The sequence below is a fragment of the Dermacentor silvarum genome, chromosome 5, assembly GCF_013339745.2.
Source record: "Dermacentor silvarum isolate Dsil-2018 chromosome 5, BIME_Dsil_1.4, whole genome shotgun sequence".
Lineage (NCBI taxonomy): Eukaryota > Metazoa > Arthropoda > Arachnida > Ixodida > Ixodidae > Dermacentor > Dermacentor silvarum.
The window spans coordinates 161,134,384-161,158,071 of NC_051158.1; the positions used below are offsets into that span (position 1 = coordinate 161,134,384).

Genomic DNA, 23,688 nt, shown 5'->3' on the forward strand with positions numbered 1-23,688 from the left:
AAACGCCCAAGCTAATTTTGGAACAAATAATGGTTTAGTTAGGTGAGCAACTAGCCCTCATATTTCAGGGCAATGTAATGTAGCCCGCAAACATTGTATTGCTATATAAGTTAACACCTTTATTTTTAATGTCAATTAAATTTCTTATAAAAGCGTTTGCTGTTTGCACACCCCTTACAGCTCAAGTAAAGCACCACTTCGACTATGAGTAATGACACTTCGACCAAACGTGTTTCTTGTTCGGTCAGAACTGGCATAAGCTCTGCAAATAAGTCTAAGTTTAGTCTAACATACACGTACAACATCGCGAGGTCGACGCACCCTGTAGCCTTCAAGTGCGGTTTGCGTTAGCCACAAAAAGAACTAAAGTCAGTTCATCACAGTAACTCACGAACTTGCTGCTACGTTTCGTAGTTGGTCTCGGCTCTCCGTTCTCTGCCACCAGCTCACACATAGAAACATATGCTTATTTTTGTACTCGCTCTAAACAACCGCTCAGCAGACACACGTTGCCCTTTCTCAATCACGAAATAACTCTAAATTTTGTACAAAAAGAAAACAACATAAATGTAATCTCCCAAGCTAAACTGGAAACTTCGTGCAACGCGCACTTGTCGATGGATGATGTCGATGATGATGGTAATGCCCGCAATGCATTTTAGAACGTTTGCAGTTAATAGCAACAACCATAAACGCAGTTCTAAATAAAACAAAATTATTTATACAAAGCAACATGAATTTATTCTCAACCTATAGGTTGTAAAATGTTTCCAAAACTTTGCATGAGGTTATCGGAGTGTTGAAGCCTGCAAAAAACAAGCATAGTACTTCCACTCCTGTTCCACTCCCAGTGAGCACACTATCTCCCGCTAGAGGCGCCGTAATAAGTGTATTTTAAGCAACCAACTTTCTCCCACCTTATCATAACACTTTTCTTACATGATAGAAAAGTTAGAAATAATTATTCTTAATCATGTATAGTAATTTTAAGTACTACGTCTGTTTAGCAATTGTAAACGCAAATTAATGCTCAGCATCATCGAGCTCCCATTTGACTCATGCCCTCGCGGTTCAAATTTTAGCGGTTCGTCGTTTTTTCACGCGGCTTCTTGGTTCATGACTCTTTTGCGCTATGATAGCTATGATTTCTCACGGTAGTCGCTTGTTTGAAGTGACGGATTCGGTAGCATAGAAGTAGATATTTTCAGTCGTGCGGGACGCGGTCTGCATCGTACGCGGTTCCGGATTGCAACTGCTTGAAGTCTGTGGAAGGACATTATGGTGAGTGTCTGCTTGGGCGTTGCTGCTTGCCTAGCGGTTAGGCGGAATCTAGGGTACGAAACAATTTATAAAAGTACACGCTAGGTTCCCGATACTCGCTGTCCTCTTCTGTAGGACCAGTCATCGGCACTTCAGCCGCGCGAAGAATGAAAGAATTTAGTACTGGTTATCCTAGAAATGCTTTAGGAGTAGAACCGCCAGCCAGTTACCACCTGCCCTGTGAAGCTTCAATTCATAGGTCTATTGCAGTGTAGCTTAGTGAAATAAACCAAACCTACCTAAAACCTTGAAATTTATTGTGTGCATGCTGACATAACTATATTTCCTATGAGTGACTGCCAATAATCTAGCTTACTTCTCACTCTGGATAACTTATCCTCAAAGGGAGCCGTTAGCACTGATTCTTGCAGTAGAGTAGAATATTTGAAGAATCGGACAGATATACCCGAGGTGCCAGTAGTACTTACTATTCGAGTCTAACTCAGCTCACTGCTATTTTCTTTCAGTAATCAACGACTTCCTTTGCAGCCTGGCATTAAGCAAGCTGGCAGTGGACATCAACGTATGCAAAGCTGAAATTTTGCTAACAGGAGCTCTCCAGTAAAGGTTCTTCAGCAAGTGCACGAATCCAAGCAAGGTACATTTTCATGTATTTCGCACTTGGCTGTCAATATCCTAATGACATTTCTTTGTTGTTTTATGTTAGTGTTATTTGCCTTTGAGTATGTTCTCTGCATTTCTGATACATACTTTGCTTCTCTTTCAGACACAAGCTTAAGGAGGGCATGATCAATGTAAAGCTGCAGACAGCAAGCATGAAAAAGAAGCTCAGCAGTCACCACAACGTCACCATCTGTACTCCGGCTGTGACCCCAAGGCTACAATGTTGACCTTTAATTTGACTATGTTTTACGTGCACCTCCAGGAGTGCATTATCTCTCATGCCTGTCAGGTGTTGATCCTATAAGTACTTGTTTCTATATAGTGTTCAGAATATTCAGTTAGAATTAACTTAAAGGTTTGTCTAACTTTATCTGCCTAGTCCACAAACGTTATTGCAATATCCTTACACGAGGATTTCTTTTAGCCATCACCAGCTTTTTGTACACAACGCGATCCACCTTTCAAAGTGAAACGTACCCCATGCAGTACACCAAATTATGCATGATCCTTCATCCCCCATACCATTATCAACTGGAAGAGCTTGTCACATCATAATGTCATAAAAACTGATCTCGGCATTTTCCACAACCTTCGTCTGCTTTATTGTCCTAATCTTGTACATGGCTTTTTTACTATTTTCCCCCTTGCTGGGGAAGGCCATTGCCTTCCTTTCTTACAAACTTTTGCTTCTGTTTGCATTGCGTAAATTTTGCCTTTCGTTAATCTTTTTGTTATTGCCCCCCCTTATGCAATACCCTCACTTCAGGGTACCTAAGGGTATCACGAATAAATAAATATATTTATCCACTAGATAGACCACCCAAAAGTTTCGATGCTGCACTCAACAGCGATATAATGGTGTCGTGGTGTAATAAAGCCACTGCCTTCTCATTATCCCAATGTTTGCTTTCGACCATCAATGAAAATGTAACACTGAAGAATGACTCTACTATCCAACTAAGCATGTGTCTGAATGATGAAAAATTTGTAGTACCAAATGCCACATCAGTTGACAAAATTTTTTATGTACACTTGAATATGTGCTGTCATTTCATTAATATAAAGAAGCTTGCAAATTCTTGTACCAGAGGCCAGAGAAATTACACAAATCAGTAATGTAAACATGCTGACTCCCAACAAAGATTTATTCATGGAAACAGTATGATTACGCATCCAATGAACCAAACCAGCAAGAACTAATGAACACCATCCAGGCATGTGAAACATGACAGAGCATGCATAGAGCCCTGTCGTACAGGGTATTCACTACAAATATTTAAGAAATAGATCATTTCAGTACCTAGGCCATCAATCCACTCAAAAAGGAAGCTAGTATCAGTTTTTACATAATGGATTTCTCATTGTACGATATCATAATCACCTGTCACCTACCTCTCTCTATCTCCCACTTCCCCTTACCCCAGTGAGGAGTAGCAGGCTAGAGACACGCTCTCCAGGCCGACCTCTCCTCCCTTCTCTTCATTAAAATCTCTCTCTCTCTCTCTCTACATTATGGATGGACAGCAAAATTCTTCATGCTGAATTCCAGCTGCATCATTAGAGGGCAATGTTTTTAGTAATCTGTAGAATATGTGCAAAAGCAGGGTATATGTCATGTTTTAAGTACCTTCTTAAACTCCATGTACAAAAAAATAATACCAGTGAAGAAGATACGAGCGAAACAATAGCAGTTTTTAAGGACAAGGACTTTCAGTGAATTTGTGAACCTAAGTTTGCAGCGGCTGTGCACAAAGCCAAATGGATGCAATAGAATTAGAAAGTTTCATGAAAATTGGGCTACACCTGTAATTATCAGGTAGACAAGGAGCTGGCTATGCTGAAGAAATGCTTCAGGTTACTAAACTCGGGTGTCTGTATGTGTGTCTTGCACTGCGCAATAATGTTAGCCGGTGAAAGCGGTCACCGAAGACAGATAAACAAGTATATGTGTCAATATCGCATGACTATTTCAGGTAACACTACATAAGGAAAAAGCTGAGCGAAGCAAAGAAATAAATTTAACGAGCTAAAATTTTCCATGACAGGCTGCACGTGAACAAGAGTGTTCATATATCTGAGATCACCAAAACAATTGCAGAGTTCGTTGACGCAATATTGTCAGTAGAGCCAAAACTGCCGGCAAATGAAGTTTTGGGAGCAAAATATGTGATTCACGAAGAAACAGTTCTGCCTTGTTAGTTATAATGTTCAAAGAATATGCAACAAATAGAAGCTTGGACGTGTGCAGTTATCGTTTGATCCACCATCAACTGAAACATGCGATTACTCTGATCAATTAGTGACAATAGCAGATTGCATCTTTGTTACACTAACATTTGCTACCATAAGGATTTACTTGCTGCAGGTAGAGGCATGCAAATCTTCGTAAAATTTCATTGCCTTTGATACCAATGGCTGCTATTAAAAAGCTCCAGAGCAGGCTTGGAAGAAAATTTCTGTAATCTGTTGGTGGCTGTAAAGCGCCATCCAGTGAGTGTTCTACCGCAATAATGTTTTAATGTGGGTATAGGAGTAATAGAGATACAAGATGGTCCAATCATGCGAAACAACCGTGCGAGGAGCACACTACTCTCACCCAAGCACAGGCTCTCTTTCAGTGCCTCGGCGAGTGTTGGTGAGCTGCAACTCTCCCCTGGCCTCCCCCATACCGAGTCCTACAAATCACTTGAACGCTGTTTGCACTGCACGGCATGCTGCAGCCTTGCCACTGATGGGTAACCTCATAAATTTCAGTGCTGCTTTGCCTCGCAGTGATTGGCTGAGGAATGAATGACACGCATAGTGACACAAGCCCCGACCTGCTGCGAGGGCTTGAGTCGTTCGCCGATCAAGGCTGAAGAAAAAGTAGCGTGTGCTTCATTCGAATTTTCTACTGTTTCCTCGTTGTGCATGTGCGTAACATTTTGTAGACACAATCACCATGCGATCTATGGACCATGCTTGAGAGATTGAAATGGCCAAACTTGGCTGGTAACACCAATCATGACAGTTTATTCTGTAAGCTTGATTTAATCATGTAGTTCAATCATTATAGCTGGAACCTACGGGCCTCCTAATGCTAAACCCGACAATTTACAAAAATTAAAGAATCATTTGCCCAATTCATCAAGGGATTGTAACCCCCCCCCCCCCCCTGCCAGGGATTTCAACTTTCCAGATACTGTCAAATAGCTGTGATGTGCAGATGATGAGGCAGAGAGCAAGACAGTTCGTAGCCCAACAACAAATTATTTGGGCGAACCTATGTCATTTGAAGTAAAGCATACTTTGGTGGCAACAGTGACGGCACAAGTACACTCATTAGTGATTGAATCAAATGCTGTGCTTGACATGTGGCCCCTATTTATAGTAGCATCATGGTCAACTCTAGATTAGAGCATTATTGCAGTAATGAATGTGATACATTTAACCATTTACTTTTATTTCTGTACTCTTTTGACTGTTTGTTATTGTATTGTGCCTTATTTGAATCAACCCTCTGCTTGGGCCCTACGGCCTTAAATATTTTTATAAATAAATAAAATAACAGTGCCAAATCAAGAAGCTGCTGCTGTGATTGTTTCACATGTACACAGTGTGATATGACAGGCCCGTTTCTCTACAAGTGCCTGTGACATACAAGTTGCGTTAACAATATACTACCGTGTACACACTGAGTGCGGGAACAGAAATGTGATAAGGCGTCTCAGGTCGAAGTGAACAAAACTTGTGTGGCAATATAGACTAGCTTTCAATGAAACTTGGACCATCCAGAAGGAATCGCTGGTTATTATGCTCGATGCAACTTAGGCACATAATCTTCAACATACTTTTTTTTCCACATGTACTAATGGCTGGTTCTTTTAAAATTCAATTTATTGAATCCAAAATTTTTTTGTTGCACACTTATAAATACCCAACAGATGTCTGTGATGGGTTATCAGACCACAATTAGCATACCTCATATGTCGCTTGCTGTGGCGGTGGGCTAAACTCAAGTAAAGAACAACAATTGTGAAGCATTATGTCACTGCAGATTACTCGCAGAACATGCATTACCTAAACAGTGCATAGTGACATTCATAACCAACAATGTCACAGCACAATGTGGACCAAGTTAAGATCATACTGCACATTTCACATCAAAAATGTTATTCACATTAAAAAATGACACTCAAGACAAATTAAAAAAGTTGGCCAATCTTATTTTTGAATAAACACAGAATGGAATTTCATAGTTATTCTCGAAGTTGACTGGGAGCCCACAAGTTTTTAGCACAGCAGGCAGCGGCAACAGAATGAACACTGAATATATTCTTGTATGTGGTAGTGGCTGTTGCGATGTCATTTTCGTTGTAGAAAATTGCATTTTGCATAGCACTTTTTAAAGGTATATTTACCATGCACACCAATTACGTCATAAAACTTACATTGTGCGACTGGAACTCCAAAGTACCTTACATAAAGAGTATCGGGACATGGAGAAAGCCAGAAAAACACAATAAAACCCGAGAGAGTTCGTTGTAAGGTGAAGCAATTGGCACATCTATCTCACAGGTTCCGATCTTGTGGGCATGGATTTCACGCAGCGATCCTCGCAGCGTAAGCTCCCGCACGCGTGTAGGTCCCGATTATATCAGTCGGCAGGGCAGCGAGGGCACTTCGGTGGTTGGGACACGCAAAGTCGCGCTCTAGGAAACGCGAGGGCGTGGGGCGTCGAAGCGCGTATCCACGCGGTTTCGCCAGTTTCGGGGTAGGCGTCATCTATTTCTGTGGGCCAGCCACGACCCACAACAAGAGACGAAGGGCGCTGGTGATGCAGAACACGTGCGTACAGCCGTAAAGAAAAAAAAAAAAGAAAAAAAAGGAAAAGAAAAAAAAAACCGTCCGAACATCCACGAGCGCACAGCTGGAGGAAAAAAAAAAGTCCCGGGGCGACACTAGACGCAGAACACGTGCGTACAGCGGTTAAAAACAAAACACTTGGAGAAAAACAGTCCGATCAGTCCGAACGCAAGCCAGCCGCGGCGTTGTGGAAGAAGGGAGCCGCGGCGATAAAGCACCGGGAACGAGAGTAGTCTCTTGGCGCCGTTGCTAGGGTTGACATCACAGCGTCCCGCAAGCGCGTAAGCCAATAGCGTGGCTCTGCGGTTGCCATGCGTTGTACCTACTGCATATTCTAAATATGCGGCCGGGCGAGGACAACGGCTGCCTCAATTAAACGACAACGATGAGTCACTTTAGGTGCGCGTGGACGGTCACGGCGAAATATGAGAGATCGGTCTATGCATTCAAAAAGGAAAAAAAAAAAAAGATAAGCATGGGAGCCATTGGAGCGCGCACAAAAAGAAAGGCGTGGCCTGCGCAGGGATCGAACCTACGACCTTCGCGTTATTAGCACGACGCTCTAACCGACTGAGCTAGCAGGCCTTTTTTTTGTTTGAACTTTTATTCAAATAGAAAGCAAGTACATAGATAAAAACCACTTTGGTCTGCTTGACCAGTGTGGTAGACTAAAATTTCTTCATTTTTGCCAAGTCATCAAGTACCGAAAGCCAACCTGGAGGCTCGGCTAAAGAGCTATATACCTCGCGCATGTAGGTTACGTTCTCTATAAAGTTTTCCCTGCTTGACTTTATTTTGGGGTCGGCGTGCCTAACCGCCATTCTTGTGACCCAAAGGCTATGAAGGCCCAGTATCATAATCATGTCATAAGGAACGTTATTTTCATTCTGTACTGAAAGGTATCGAATTCAATATGGTGTTATCGGTAACTCTTTCTTCAGGGTTCATTGCAACACATCCCCAAAAAATACTGGATCCCACCAATCAATAAGCGTGTGCTCGATGGTTTCGGGTTTCTTACCCAAGCGGCAGTTGGTCGTCCAAAGTGCAAACATTCCTTTCTCATCTAGCCATGTTTTTACCGGAAGTGTGTTTGTGTGTAATTTGAAAAAGAACGTTTTAACAGCTCCAATAACAGTCATTCTTCCAACTCTATTTAAAACATCCTGCCCTGGGCCTCCATTGTTTAGGGATCTGTATAATGGGACTGGCATCATCACATCAATTAAATATTTATACAGCTTCTTTCTCGGTACAAGGCTTAGGTACTCGAAAGAGAAGCGTGTTTTAAGTATCCTAAATGTCGCCACTACTTCTCTGAAGTAACCTTTTACGCCACAATCAAATGTAGTCGCACTAGACACAACAAATTCAGGCAATACATTTTTCAAGCGCATTTGCATCATTTCTCTCTAAAACGGGTCTCTCTGGTCCCGCATGAACATAAAACGCGACAGAATCTGCCGGATGTACAGATGCGAAAGGCCCAGGCCTCCGTCTTTCGCTGAGCGAAATAGATTAGTTCGGCTAACTCTCTCCCAACTGGAGCCCCAAATGAACACCGCAAATATTCGGCGCAGTTTTTGCACATGGACGCGTGACATTGATAAAAATTGCAGCACATACCACACTTTGACAATCAAAAACACATTGCACGCACTGGCCCGAGCAAACATCGATAATTCACGGCCTTGCTATCCTCCAACTTTCTCCTTCACCCTTGGCGTCAGGTCATCCCAGTATAATCTGCTGTTTGGTTATAATGCTCAAGAGGAACGCCTAAATACGTAGACGGACTTCTTGCCCACGTAAGGCTCGCAAATTTTTCTCGTTTAACGTCCCATGTTCCGTGCCAGAAACCGATACTTTTCTCCCAGTTGATCGCGCAGCCTGTCTGTTTACAAAAATCTTTGGTGACGCTAATGGCTTCTTCTGTGCTTTTGCGGTCAGTGCAAAAAACACCTACGTCATCAGCGTAGGCAAGGATTTTCACGTGATGCGTCTGAAGCCTGAAACCATGTACCTTTTCATTATTAATCAGACTAAGGCAGAAGGGTTCAAGGTAAAGAGCGAAGAGCAGTGATGACAACGCACATCCTTGTTTTATAGATGACCGGACTTCCATATTCTGGGTGAGGTTCTTGTTAACTATAATGCGCACCGTACAATCACTATACGCCATCTTTAAACCTTCTGATAACACTTTGCCAACATTGGCATGCTGAAACACAGAAAAAAGAACATCGTGTGTGACACGGTCAAAAGCCTTAGCGAGATCAAGTTGTAACATTGCAACTCGTCCTGATATAGCATCACAGCATTCTAGAACACTGCGGGCTACATGCACATTTGTACATATCGAACGCCCTTTTATTCCACATGTCTGGTGCGGTCCAACGAGAAGCATAATAACGCTTTGCAGACGTTTAGCCAAAATTTTTGTGTAGATTTTATAGACTACATTTGTAAGAGTTATTGGGCGATAGGCCCCTACTGATAAAAGTTTCGCAGGATCATCCGTTTTAGGTATTAAAACCATATGAGCAGCGCGAAAGGCAGGCGGTAACAATTTTTCCTCATAAGCGTTTTGAATTACCTTATGCAAAATGGGGCTGATTTCCTCGATGAACATTTTGTAAAAAGCTGCGCCTATTCCATCTGGTCCGGGTGTTTTTCCTGGAGCCAATTCTTTAATGGCACTTCTCACTTCATCTATACTCATTGGCTGTTCTAATCGCGTCTTAACTTGTTCATCAGTCCTGGGTATTAAGTTAATAACCTCGGTTCTTAGCCCAGTTTTCCCGCCCTTGTTATTCGCAAATAATTCGCTGTACTGCTCAACAAATGCTTGCTCAATTTTACTCCTGTCTGATGTCACTTCGTTGCAATAGAGGATCTGTCGTATTTCATTTTGAGCCGCATATTTTCCTTCATCGGACATCGCTCGCTTGTTGGGCGTTTCACCAAGCCACATCTTCTCAGCTCGCGCCCTTATCACTGCGGCCCTGTACTTTTCCGTTGCAATTACTTGTAGTTTGTTTTTTACTTCACCGATTGCTTTTATGTACATGCCGGGATTGCTGCTTTCCATGCACATAAGAAAATCGAGTTGGCACTGGAGTTCCTTTTCATTACTCTTTTGCATTTGGCTATTAATGCTTCCCCTTTCAATCGCACTCATCTTGACTGCGCTCTTAAAGTTTTCCCACTCAGCTGCCCAACCATGTGATACCGTGGATGCCATTTGTTCAATTCTTCTTGTTACACACTCCATAAATTTTTCGTCATGTAAAAGTTTCACATTGAATTTCCATAAAGCCCAATTAAAACGGCTTTTTCTCAAGTTGGTTCCTAGTGTAGCCAATACAAGGCTATGGTCGCTAAATGACACATGTTTCACTTCATAGTGGTCACAATCTCTGGCAAGGTCGACTGTAACATATATCCTATCCAGCCTAGCACAGCTTCCGCGCTGATAATGGGTGTAGGTACGGCGGCTTCCTTTTAACAATAAATATCCAAGATCCTCTAAATAATATTCCTGAAGCAGTGAAACAAGCAACCGTGAACTTTTATCTCGTAGAGGGGTGTTTTTGGCTCGATCTTCAGCGAAACACACACAATTAAAGTCGCCAAACATAATTAAACATTTTTCGCATTTCAAAAATTTTTCTAACTCTTCAAACAACACAACGCGCTCATAATCGGTGTTTGGTGCGTATATACAGATAGCAAGCCATTCCCTTGCACAATACGAAAAGTCAAGAACAAGCAATCGTCCCGCCTCCGACGCAACAACTTTTTCGCCTTCGATGCCTACGTTATTCCTTATGTAAATTGCACAACCGCCGGATGTGCCTACTGCGTGGCTAACACAAACATTAAAATGCCTTCGAAAAGTTTCCACCATGCGATCCGTCTGCTCCTCACTTTCAATCTTTGTTTCTTGCACGGCTACTATGTATAAGTTATTTTCCAGAAAAAGTCGGTTAAGTTGATTTTGTCGTCTCTTGGTCGCCAATACTCGTACATTTACTGTGGCAACACGTAAGGCAAGACCGAGCCTTTCGTCTTTAAGTTGCGAAGAGCTGATGGATCGCGCAGTGTTTACCTCAGGAAGCAAGGGTGCATTAGAGCCTTCACTGAGTTGCGGCCGTGGTTGGTCGGGATGAACTCGCTGTCTGTTGCCTGCCTCGTCAACCGAAGTTCGGTGACTGGACGGGACAGCATCGTCCATGCGTTGTCGCTTTGGCGGTCCCATGTTGCTTACTTAGCAAGGGGTAGCGAGACCCCGCCTTTATTCCGGCGGTTTCTCCAGCGGGCGTCTACCAGAAAGAATGTTCGGTTTCGGCTTCAACGGTGTTCGTCGCGTCAAAGCCGTTTTCATTGGCGGCCCCCCGTCATCTGCATCATCGAGATGGTCTGGTTCACCAACACTGTCGCTGTGCATACGCTTTGTCGACGCCTCTACAACGCCATCCATCGTTTCACACTGCACTGTCGACGTTTCATTTGGCGGTGTATCCTGAGGTTCACTTGACGGTTTCCTCTGCAGTAAACACTTTTCGGCCATTTCGTTGTGCACGTCTTCACTATTTGGTCCTGTCGTATTTTATTCCAGCTCTTTCCTTTCATTAGTTGTTGACTCACGTTGATGTATCACTGCCGGGGGCGTTTCCACCGCTTTTTGTTTCACCGTCACCGTCGCTGCTACTTCTACAGCTTCAGCCTCGTCCATGATGTTGTCTGATACGTCAGCGTCCTTTCTGGGGCCCGATATGTTCGCGTACGTGGGTACGCACTGGGTTTCGTCATGGCCGAACCGGCGGCACCGTGAACATCGGGGGATTCGGCAGTCGCGGCGGATATGCCCTTTTCCTTGGCAGCGCAAGCAGAGTGGCGCCTTGCCTGGAATAACTACGACGGCAGGCTCACCGGCGACACGCACTTGATAAGGGATGTCTTCAATTGTGACTCCGGCCTTTAGCCTGAGGTTCAGCACGCGCGTTGTCGTAGCCTTTTCCGAAATTCCGAGGATACGCCAGCGCTCATTTGTCGCTTCCATCACCTCGCCGTATGACTCGAAAGCCATACGAATGTCGTCGTTCTTTACATTAGGAAGGACCCAGTGGATTTTCACTCGGACATCTTGGTTATTCGGGTCTCCTACCAGACACTTTCTGCCTTTCACAGTAATATTCCCAGTCGTCAACAACTTCTTCATACTTTCATGACTCTTGAACGTAACAGCCCACACATGATTCATTTGAAATGCTCCTAAGGCATCAACCTCAGGCAGCAATTCCAAACGACCAAGGGCATCCCGGTAGTCTTCAACCCTGTACGGCCTTGCTCGTGGGTCATTGTGCAAAAAAAAAAAGCGTTTTCAAAACAATCCGACCTTTTGGCAGATGAGGCAGCAACACTTGGTAGTCCTGGTTGTCTTCCATGTCCCTGTTTCCGCGGCTAAGCTGGGCCGCTAGCACCGCCCCGTTGGAGCACATGAAAAACACGTCCGTACGCTTTCGCGGCCGGAAGTGGAATACCCCTGAGCTAGCAGGCCGGGCGAGGACAACGGCTGCCTCAACTAAACGACAACGATGAGTCACTTTATATGCGCGTGGACGGTCACGGCGAATTCTGAGAGATCCGTCTACGCATTCAAAAAGAAAAAAAAAGAGAACCATAAGCATGGGAGCCACTGGAGTCCGCACAAAAAGAAACGCGTGGCCTGCGCAGGGATCGAACCTACGACCTTCGCGTTATTAGCACGACGCTCTAAACAACTGAGCTAGCTAGCCGGGCTTTTTCTTTCTTTATTGCCGTCTTCGACGTACAAACTCAAGAGTTACAAAGGATAAAACGTGCCAGCCACACTTTGGCTAGCACAGCACAAAAATCTTTTCAGTGACACCAGTTCATCCAGTACAGACATCCATTGTGGTGGATCAAGCAGTACTTTGTACGCGTCTCTCACGTAAACAACACTCGCAATGAAGTGTTCTCGCACCGGTTTCACAACGATGTCTGCATGCTCAAATTGCATGCGAGTTTTCCACATCGCGTGGAGGCCCAGGACCATAATGAGGTCATACGGTACTTCCTCTGAGGTATCTATTGGCAAGAAGCGTATTCCATACGGGTCCAGAGGTAACTGTTTCTTCAGCGTTCTCTGCAGCACGTCCCAGTGAAAGATCGGGTCCCAGCAATCTAGGAAAACATGTTCTATTGTTTCTGGTTTTTTACATAAAAAGCAGTCGGTTGTCCAGGGGATGAAAATACCCTTGCTATGAAGCCAGGTCTTAACGGGAAGTGTGTTTGTATGTAATTTGAAAAAGAAAGACTTAGTTGATGGCCGTACTGGCATTTTCTTGACTCTTTTTAGAACGTCCTGTCCGATGCCTCCACGGTGTGGCGAACGGTACAAAGGTACAGGCAGCATCGTGTCCACAAGATCTCTGTACAATTTTTTTTCAAACGGTGGACAGATACTGCAGCGAAAAACGCACATTCAACATCCTATACGCCAGCACCACTTCATGCAGGTACCCAGTCACGGTTCCCGGCATGTTCTGAGCCGACGAAACAACAAATCCCGGAAGAAGTCTACTCAGCCGTAGTTGAATTAGTGTTCGAAGAAAAAGATCATTTTGATCCCGCAGAAACGAAAAAGCGTGACACAATTTGTCGCAAAAACAAGTGAACCAGACCAAGCCCACCTTTCTTGACCGGGAAAAACAAATTTGTTCGACTCGTCCTATCCAAGGTAGAGGCCCAAATGAAAGTGGCGAAAATGCGGTGAATTTTTTGTACGCTTACCCGCGCAGCACACAACTCATTCATAACGTACCATATCTTGGAAACTAAAAAAAGGTTGCAAACAGTGGCTCTAGAAAACATTGACAATTGCTTGCCTCTCCAACCGTCAGCCTTTTCCTTTGCTCTCGAAACTTGGTCGAGCCAGTACGGTTCAGGCTCACGGTAACACCGGAGAGGCACCCCCAGGTACTGTGTAGGCAACCTTAACCAATTCAATCGAGAAAAGGTCTCCAGCTTGTCTTCCCAACTCCCCCCCCCCCCCCCCCCCCATGCCAGAAGCCATAACTTTTATCCCAGTTTATCTGGGCTCCAGTTGAAGTGCAAAACTTTTCGACTACAGCAGTTGCCTCTATAATGCTCGCTTTATCTGTTCAGAAAATCACGATGTCGTCGGCATACGTCAATATTTTAACGTGTGCTGCCTGTAGTCGATAGCCTGCTATGCGTTCGTTGTTTTTAATGGCCAAACAGAGTGGCTCGAGATAAGCAGCAAACAGAAGGGGCGAAAGCGGGCATCCTTGACGCACCGACGAGAGCACACGAAAGCTATCGGTGAGCTCCCCATTAACAATGATTCGCGTTGAGCAGTCTTTGTACGCCATCGTGACGCCTTCCGTTATGACACTGCCAACGTTCGTATGTTCAAGTATGCATAGTAGAACCTTGTGCGAAACGAGGTCGAAGGCTTTTGCCAAATCTATCTGCATCATCGCGACGTAATCGCGAATCGCGTCGCAACACTCTTGCACACTTCGAACCACGTGTAAATTTGTTGTAATACTGCGGCCTTTAATGCCACAAGTCTGGTGAGGCCCTACCAATGTTTTAATGACACTTTGCAGTCGTTTCGCTAGAACTTTCGTGAATATTTTATAGCCAACGTTGGCTAGAGTTATCGGGCGATATGAGCCTGGCAACAAACGTTTCTTTTCGTCATCACTCTTCGGGATTAGCACGATATGCGAGGTTGTGAAAGACAAGGGCAATCTTTTTCGGTCATACGCTTCGCTGATAACTAGATGGAGGACATGAGCCAGCGCTGACTTAAACGTTTTATAGAAAGTAGCCCCTAAGCCATCAGGCCCAGGTGCTTTACCGGGCGCCAACTCGTCTATTGCGCACTCTATCTCATTCAGGGTAATGGGATGTTCTAGCCATGCCTTAACTTCTTCATCGAGCTTTGGCATCAATGAAAGGAAATCCGTCTGGTAGCCATCTTTAGGTTCGCGTGGTTGACCTAAGAAGGCTTTGAAGTGATCGACGATCCCTTGTTTGATGTCGTTTTTGTCGGACGTGATGTCATTGCCTTTAGCTAGCTGGCGGATTTCCTTCCGCCATGCGTACCTTTTCTCGTCTGAGAGAGCTCGTTTTGTTGGCGCTTCTCCCGCCCACAGCTTCTCAGACCTTGATCGCACAACGGCGGCTTTGTATTTCTCAGAGTCTATCCTTTCGTGTTCGGCTTTCACTTCCTTTATTTCGTTAACATACACACCAGGCTGGACACTTTCCATGCTGATGAAAAATTGCAGTTGCTGGCGAAGGTTCGTTTCTGCCTGTTTCAGGTTATGCCGAAGGACACTGCTTCTTTCAATAGCCATTGCTTTAACTTTCTGTTTAAATTCTTCCCATTTAATGGCGAAGCTTGCTAATTCGACTGAAATCAGGCTTTCTAGTTCCTTCGCAACAGCATCAACGAAACCATCGTCATCCAACAACTGCACGTTCACATTCCAGAGGTGCCAGTTAAAGGTTTGTTTGATCTGTCTTTTTCCAAAGGTGGCAGTTACCAAGCAGTGATCGCTATATACAATGGGTTGCACATCATATTCACTACACAAGGGCACCAATTCGGCTGACACATATAATCTATCTAGCCGAGCGTGGCTATCACGCTGGAAGTGGGTAAACTGCGGGTGAGTACCACTCGCGAAGACACTACCGATATCTTCCAAGTCGTAATCGTGAACCACTGAATTTAGCAATTCAGCACTCTTATCGCGTACGTGTGAAAATTTTGCGCGGTCGTCAGCAGTGCATACACAGTTAAAATCGCCCAGCAGTATTACCACCTTGTCACAGTTTACGTACTCTTCAAGACGCTCAAAGAAGGATCGCCGGTCTGTTTTAAGATTCGGATGCGTAGACACAAATGACAAGGAAATCCTTATCGCAAAAACAAAAATCAGCCACTAAAAGGCGCCCACTTTCACACGAAAACACTGCCTGCACACAAAGGCCAAAGTTTATTCGAATGAATACAGTGCAACCACCTGATCCACCAACAGCGTGAGAAACAAACGCGTCAAAGTGCGCACGAAAATTGGACGCCATTCTGTCGGTTAGTTCTTGGCTCTCTATTTACGTTTCTTGGATTCCCAGAAGATGCAAGTCATTATCTAAGAGTAGGCGACTTAGCTGACATTGCCGCCTTCTTGCACCGAGCCCTCGTACATTTAACGTGGCTACACGTAGTGCTCCTTCGATATTAGCTGCCATGACTACATGGTAGAATGGTGCCCATCACAGTTACGCAAGGACGAGTGTTCATAATGACGTGCCGATAACCGCGTCGAATGCCACAAAAGGGAACACAACCCGACCTCTCGAAAGCAACACTCACATGCAACTTGGGCCCTCGTTCCTGACACATATCCAAAAGAATAGCGCTCAGGGTGACGGCCATTGCACTCACCAACCCCCCAACCCGCCTCAAGCTAAACACAGTACAGAACTACGGGGGCGGTTTACCCGCCTGCCGTGCATCGGCCGTAATGTTCGGCCGCAGCTTCAAGGTTGGTCTCCTCATACCTGGCGTTTTGGGCGGTGGCTCGTCTCCGCTGCTGCTGTCCTGCATCATAGCCAGGCTATTGGTCTGGTCGCGTGGGCGTTTCCCCGCCTGCAAGTTACCGAGCCCGGTATGGGTGTCCATGTCTTCCTGTTCAGGGGGGATGGAGGCCGCTCCCGGATCAGGTGGGCTCTCTTACTCACGGTTCGGCTTGGCTACAGTGCCCTCTACTTGCTCTTGTTGTTCAGTAGCGACGGTGTCACGGAGCGGCATACTTTCGAATGGTTTGGACGCTGATTAACTACACGCCGAATTACGAGCGTCAAAAATGTGGGCTCCTGACTGTGCAGCGTATAATTTATTCGACATCGACACGCCGAATTGCGGGCGTCAAAAGCGTCGTGGCCGCTCGGGCTGCCATCTTGATTCCAGACGCGACACGCCGATTACGGACCCAGAAGTGTGCGTGTACGTCTGCGTGGTATGCCGGGTTCCAACTTGGCCCTTGACATTGGGAGAGAGGAGAATATGCGGTTCTTCGTCCATGGTGAAAGGGCCGCGGCCAAAATTGTTGGGAGCAAATAGCTCTGAATTCGGAGAACTCTACATAGCGGCAGTTTCCCTACATAGGGAACTAGGGAAAGGAGACGCTATTTAAGCGCAGGTTTTGGGCCCTGCTGATTAGTCTAGAAGCTGATCCTGTAATCTGCGGAGAAGTAGTCAAGGAGCTAGCGCCGTCCAGTATCGCCTGGGCCGCCTAGCCGCGTCGGAACTCCAAGTAACTAGTTGACGTACGAGACGTCAAACCAGCGTCTGCAACGAAGTCCTCGGTAGTCCGCCTCCAGTTAGCTCAACCTGCTTGAGGGAAGTCGTCGGATCTAGACTCCCGGGAAACCCAGCCCAGCAATTCGCATCAACCTCGACAAGATCGGACCGCCAGCCTTCTTCGGGAAAGTTCTGTGCACCGACTTCACGGTCTATGGACTTGCTGCTGCTGCCCGGCCAAGCGTATGACACCATTTGTTTTCTTTTGAACTTTGGCTTCTATTGAACTTTGCTTTAGTGTTTAGTGTATTCTTGTGTATTTGATCCTCGCACTGTTTCATTTTTATATCTACTGTTAATTGTTCGTATTTATTGTCTTCATCATTGTGATATATTAAGTTCAGGTGTGTTAGTGTGTCTTGTGTTTTTTTATTTTATTGATTTGTGTATATTTATCAGCCGATAAATATCTTGTTTTTTTTTGTTTACTCCCGACTCAGGCTCTTTTCACTGTGCTCGCTTGCATACGGAACGACCAACCAGCTTGTCTACCCCGTCGATCGACTTCGCAACGACGACGAATCGGAGACAGCTGTGGCATAAACTGGCGTCCGCGAACAGGACGTTCCGTACAAAAAGCAGCACGGTGAACAGAGAACGATAATCATGGATATTGATCGAGTAGTGCTACTGACACATTCTTGTGCAGTGTCGAACGCACGTGCATGCGAATAGCGAGTGCTCGGTTTTTGGTAGTGTAGCCGCATTTTGGAGGAAATGGAGTTCCAAAAGTGGATAGAACAAGGCAAACAGTTGGGCCTAGAGGGCGCCGAGCTGAAGACATGGGTTGAGCAGGGGCAGGCTCGAGAAGAGCGGGCGTTGGCCCGAGAGGAAAAGGAGGAAGAGCGAAAGGAAAAAGAGAAAGAGCGAGTGGCGGCGAAGGAAGCCGACGAGCGCGAAATACAGTTGTTACAATTAAGGATTCAGCTTCATCAAAGTGGCAACGAGAGCAGGGCTAGCAACGAGTACCTGGAAGTACAGGAGGAGAACAGTTCACGGATAAATACTAGCAGGCTTCTCGTCTCCTTCGACGAAAGAAGGGACGATTTGGACGCATTTATCCGGCGGTTTGAGAGTATCGCCAAAGGTCAGAAGTGGCCCGAAAGCCAGTGGTCGACCGCGCTTTCGACTTGTTTAAGCGGAGAAGCGCTTAGCGTTTACGGAAGATTACCGCCGAGCGATGCAGCAGATTACACAAAAGTGAAGACCGCTCTCATGAAGCGTTTTCGCTTCACAGCAGACGGGTTTCGCGACAAGTTCAATAACGAGAAGCCTGTGGGGAGTGAAACAGCAACAGAATATGTGGCTCGGCTAAGCCATTATTTCGATAGATGGGTCGAACTGTCCAAAACCAATACCGAGTTCACTTTCCTTCGCGCACTGCTGATCAAAGAGCTATTTTTGCATGGTTGCGGTCCGAATTTGTCGCTTTACTTAAAGGAGAGGAAATGAGAATCTTTAGAGGATATGGTAGAGCTGGCAGACCAGTTCTTGGAAGCTCAGGGTGGAGCAAACCTTTGGAAAACAAAGAAAGATGGTCCCGACGTTGCTGAGAGACAGAAAACTGCAAAGAAGGGTACCGGTCACCCGCCGATATCGCGGTGTTACCTTTGCAATCGCGGAAACCATCCACCCCAACTATGCCGCTACAAGCCCGCGGCCAACGCGGCCATCGTCTGTTACACGTGTGGCGGAGAGGGTCACCGTTCATACAACTGCCGAGAGGGCTCTAATAGACTCCAGGCATCGTGCGTTTACGCCCCCACCGAAGTGGCTCACCAGGATCATATACGCGACGGATATCTCGAGCTGAGAAATGGGGATAAGGTTCCCGTCGTCAACGCGATAATGGCGACGCAACCAAAATTTCTCGCCAGGGCCCTTCCGGTGGTTTCGGGGACCCTCGGAGGGAAAGACATATCAGTGTTGCGAGACACAGGGTGCAACACGGTGATCATAAGGAGTGACCTAGTGAACGAGGAACAGCTAACGGGTGCCAGCAGCCTCGTCTACTTGGTTGACGGAAGTGCCAAGATGCTACCCGAGGCGCGAATCCAAGTCGACACCCCGTACTTTACTGGCCTCCTTACAGCGCTTTGTATGCGAGAACCGTTATATGACCTAATTGTGGGAAATATAGAAGGCGCAAGATCTTCGGAGGATCCGAAAGACGAGACCGAAGAATCCGCCGGTGGGGCCAAGACCAAACAAGAACCCGTGGCCGCAGCTATCACCCGCGCCCAGGCGCAGGCACAGTCGAAAGGGTTTTCCCAACTCCAGGTCCCCGGGGCCACGGCAGAGTTACCAGGCGAGGACGGGTACGGGAACGAGCAGAGAAATGATGAGACGCTCAAGCAGTGTTTCACAAGGATCAACCAGAAGCAGACATGCTCAAATGAGAAGGGAAGCGTTGAATTCACACAGAGAGACGGGCTGCTTTATCGGTGCTACACGGAGAAGAACGGACGGTCAGTGCGTCAGCTCGTCGTGCCTAAGTGCCACCGAGACGCGGTGTTAAAAACGACACATGACGGTATAATGGCCGGCCACTTGGGCACCCAGAAGACGAAGGATCGGATTGCTGAGGAATTCTATTGGCCGGGCATCACGGTCGATGTGAAAAGGTTTGTCGCTTCTTGCGATATTTGCCAGCGCACGGTTCCTAAGGGCAAAGTGCCACGCGTCCCACTTGGAAGGACCCCCGTAATTGAAACCCCGTTCAAGCGGGTGGCTATCGACATAGTTGGTCCTATACAACCACCCTCAAAACACGGAAACAGGTACATTCTAACCCTGATAGATTATGCAACCCACTATCCGGACGCCGTGGCGTTATACCCAGCATAGAGACAGAACGAGTGGCCGAGGCCTTGGTCGAGATGTTCTCCCGATTTGGCGTCCCCAACGAAGTGCTGAGTGATCGAGGCACGAATTTCACGTCAGACCTAATGAAGGCAGTAGCTCGGCTTCTTTCCGTGCGCCAGCTCCACACCACCCCGTACCATCCCATGGCCAATGGCATGGTGGAAAAGTTCAACGGAACTTTGAAGTTGATGTTGAAGCGCATGTGCGCAGAAAAGCCGAGAGATTGAGACCGCTATCTGGCACCTCTCCTTTTCGCCTACAGGGAAGTCCCCCAGGCCAGTATGGGCTTTTCGCCTTTTGAATTATTATACGGCCGACATATGAGAGGCCCCTTGGTGATCTTGAAGGAACTGTGGACGAATACCGAACTCAGCGATGAAGCAAAGACGACCTATCAGCATGTCTTCGACCTTCGGAACCGACTGGAGGAAACTTGCCGGATGGCACACGAGGAGGTGGAGAAGGCAGGGGCACGATACGTGAAACTTTACAACCGCAAGGCAAAGGAAGGACAGTTTCACCCTGGAGACAGGGTATTGATCTTGCTCCCTACCGACAACAACAAGCTGCTCCTGCAGTGGAAGGGTCGTTTTGAGGTCAGGGAGAAGAGAGGGGAGGCCGACTATATCATCGATACGGCCGTCGGGAGGAAAATATTCCACGCCAACTTGCTAAAAAAGTACGAGGAGAGAGACTGCCGTCCAGCCAACGTGTGCAATGCGACATTCGATGTTCTGGAGTCGGGCGACGATGGGAGTATTCCTACCCCCGAACTACGGAAATCAGAAGGGGAGAAGGACGTCAAACTCTCAGACAAACTAAATGCAGAACAGACCAGACAGGTCCAAAGTGTTGTTAGAAAACACGCACCTATCTTTTCTGACGTCGCGGGCAAAACCGACTGGGTTTACTGCAATCTGCAACTAACCCCAAACAACCCCGTCCACGTGAAGCAGTACCCCCTCCCCTTTGCGACGCGCGAAAGCGTAGAAAGGGAGGTGCGAGGAATGGAGAGGCTCGGAATTGTCGAGAGATCGGAGTCCCCCTACAATTCGCCGGTAATTTTGGTGAAGAAGCCGGATGGTACGAACCAGCTGTGCATTGATTTTCGGCGCCTGAACAATGTTCTGGTGGCCGACGCCGAACCCATGACTCGGGCCGACGCGGTCTTCGCGACAGTCGGAGACAAGAGGTATTTCTCCAAACTAGACTTTGTGAAGGGCTACTGGCAAATCCCATTATCGGCGGAATCCAGGGCAAAGACGGCCTTCTCGACGACATCTGGACCGTATCAATTCCGCTTTATGCCCTTCGGAATAAAGACAGCCCCTGCTGTGTTTGCGAAATTGATGCGCAAAGTTGCGAACGGTGTACCGGGTGTGGAACACTACTATGACGATGTCCTGGTGGCCACCGAAATATGGGAAGATCATCTGAACTCCCTGGAGCTGCTTTTCCAGCGCATCGAGGCGGCTGGGTAACAGTACGCCCCAGTAAGTGCGAGTTTGGCATGGAGGAGACAGACTTCCTGGGTCATCGAGTTGGACGAGGCATATTGCAACCTTTGGGGAAGACGCTGGACAAGATCGAAGCTGCGCCACGCCCTGTCAACGAAGCGGCAGGTACGCTCCTTCCTTGGTTTGACCGGATACTACCGGGAATTTATCCCGAGCTACGCCAAAATCAGCGCTCCCCTCACGGAATTAACCCGGAAGGGAAAAAATGTGGTTGATCCCTCTTATATAGGAATCGGTATAGAACACGAAAGTGAAACGTGTCTTCACAGAAGTAGTGTAATGTTTATTGCACATTGATATATAATGTCTATTGGTGTTTTGTGGCTAAAGCGCCCTTAGGCGTTGATGCACCCACGCTGACGCCTGGTGGCACGTCTCCTCCATCACGACTACCAACGTCGATGACCATGAGCAACCGTCGTGCATATGGAAGCTGCACTACGCTGCACACGCTAGCACAACTGCGAAAGACGAAGCACGTAACTGACACACTAATACAACGCGCAAGACAAAGCACGTAACTGAATCGTCACCGAGTCAAATCAGCGCGTACAGCGCGTCGTAATTGCAGCCTCCGCGATCAACTTCAGAAACATTTTCAGAGCTAATTGCGGAGGCCACGCTCCGCTGTGCTGAGTACGGTGAACGCCACCTAGGTGGCGTTGGTAGTGCTTCTTGATGCCATCGTCCCTTCGAATGCTGGCATCGAGGCGTCGTAGTGCTGAGACCACCGAAGCGTTCACTGTCGGTGCGCGTTATTGTCATAATGCAGTACTTCTCTTTTCTGCTCGCAGGCGGCGGCACCGCCCCGAGCAAGAGCGCGGGTACACGGAGGAGTGTTAGATATATAAGGCGCGTCTGTGTAGCTCTCTGCAAATGCGTTTGTGGCGCAATGGGTTAAACGCTCGGCGATCTATCGTCGTGGACCGAGAGGTCGTGGGTTCGATTTCGAAATTTTGCATGTTCGTGGAACTTTTTCTTCTGGTTTCTTTCTTTGTATTATGTTCTATGACGTATTTCCGTGATGGAAATACGTCAGTGAAGTCTTGGTGGACCCCGGCATAAAACACTTTCGTGTTAAAAGCAACTCAGTCAAGTGGACACCAGCATGCGAAGAAGCATTTCAAGAACTGAAACACCAAGTCTCCAAGGACCCAATATTGCGACTTCCGGATTTACAGCAGCCCTTCGTGCTCCGGACAGACGCAGCGGACACGAGCCTGGGAGCGGTGCTCATGCAAACCTATGAGGGCGAGCTCCACCCCGTAGCTTATGCCAGCCGAAAGCTACTGCCTCGGGAGGCCGCCTACAGCACAGTGGAACGCGAATGTCTGGCGTTGGTCTGGGGGGTCCAGAAATTCTCCATGTTCCTGTATGGTGTTCACTTTTTCGTCCAAACCGGCCACCAACCGCTCAGCTACATCAGGTATGCGAAACAACTGAACGGCCGGGTACTACGATGGAGCTTACTGCTTCAGGAATATCAGTTCGCGGTCATCCACATTAAAGGAAGCGAGAACGTGGGGGCCGATTATTTGGGCAGAATATAGGGTCATTCGGCAGTGAGGTTGGAGAATTTTTGTGTTGTGTGCCTGGACGTGTAGTGCTCCGTTTATTTGTTTTTTCGTATAGTACACGATGTTATTTGATGTATAATGTTATGTACACATGGAACCGCCTTCTTTTTCTTGTTTTCGAAAATGCCACTCGTGTAAGTGAATATTATGTGATAATATTCTGAAAGTGGGGGGGCTTTGTAACGGAAGCGGCATATTTTCGAATGGTTTGGACACTGATTAACTACACGCCGAATTACCAGCGTCAAAAACGTGGGCTCCTGACTGTGCAGCGTATAATTTATTCGACATCGACACGCCGAATTACGGGCGTCAAAAGCGTCGTTAGAGTGTACTAGAATACTTGGGTAGTGGAAAGAGCGGCGGGCAGCGCGTGAGGCACTTGATGTTAACGCTACCAGGTGGTGCCAGCGGCTCCTAACCGAGCACCAGCAAGCGCTCGAAAGCAGTCAGGCAGCCGCAAGCACGGAAGTTTTCTTTATTATTGCTACAGTTATGCATATGTACTCGC

General features: G+C 46.8%; 2 non-coding genes across 2 annotated transcripts; both read right to left on the reverse strand.

The window, feature by feature from the left end:
* Positions 1-7,300: 7,300 nt before the first annotated feature.
* Positions 7,301-7,374, reverse strand: Trnai-aau (transfer RNA isoleucine (anticodon AAU)). Its single transcript has one exon. It is a non-coding gene; the product is annotated as a tRNA-Ile (tRNA).
* Positions 7,375-12,516: 5,142 nt separating this feature from the next.
* On the reverse strand, positions 12,517-12,590 carry Trnai-aau (transfer RNA isoleucine (anticodon AAU)). The gene has a single exon. It is a non-coding gene; the product is annotated as a tRNA-Ile (tRNA).
* Positions 12,591-23,688: the final 11,098 nt, after the last annotated feature.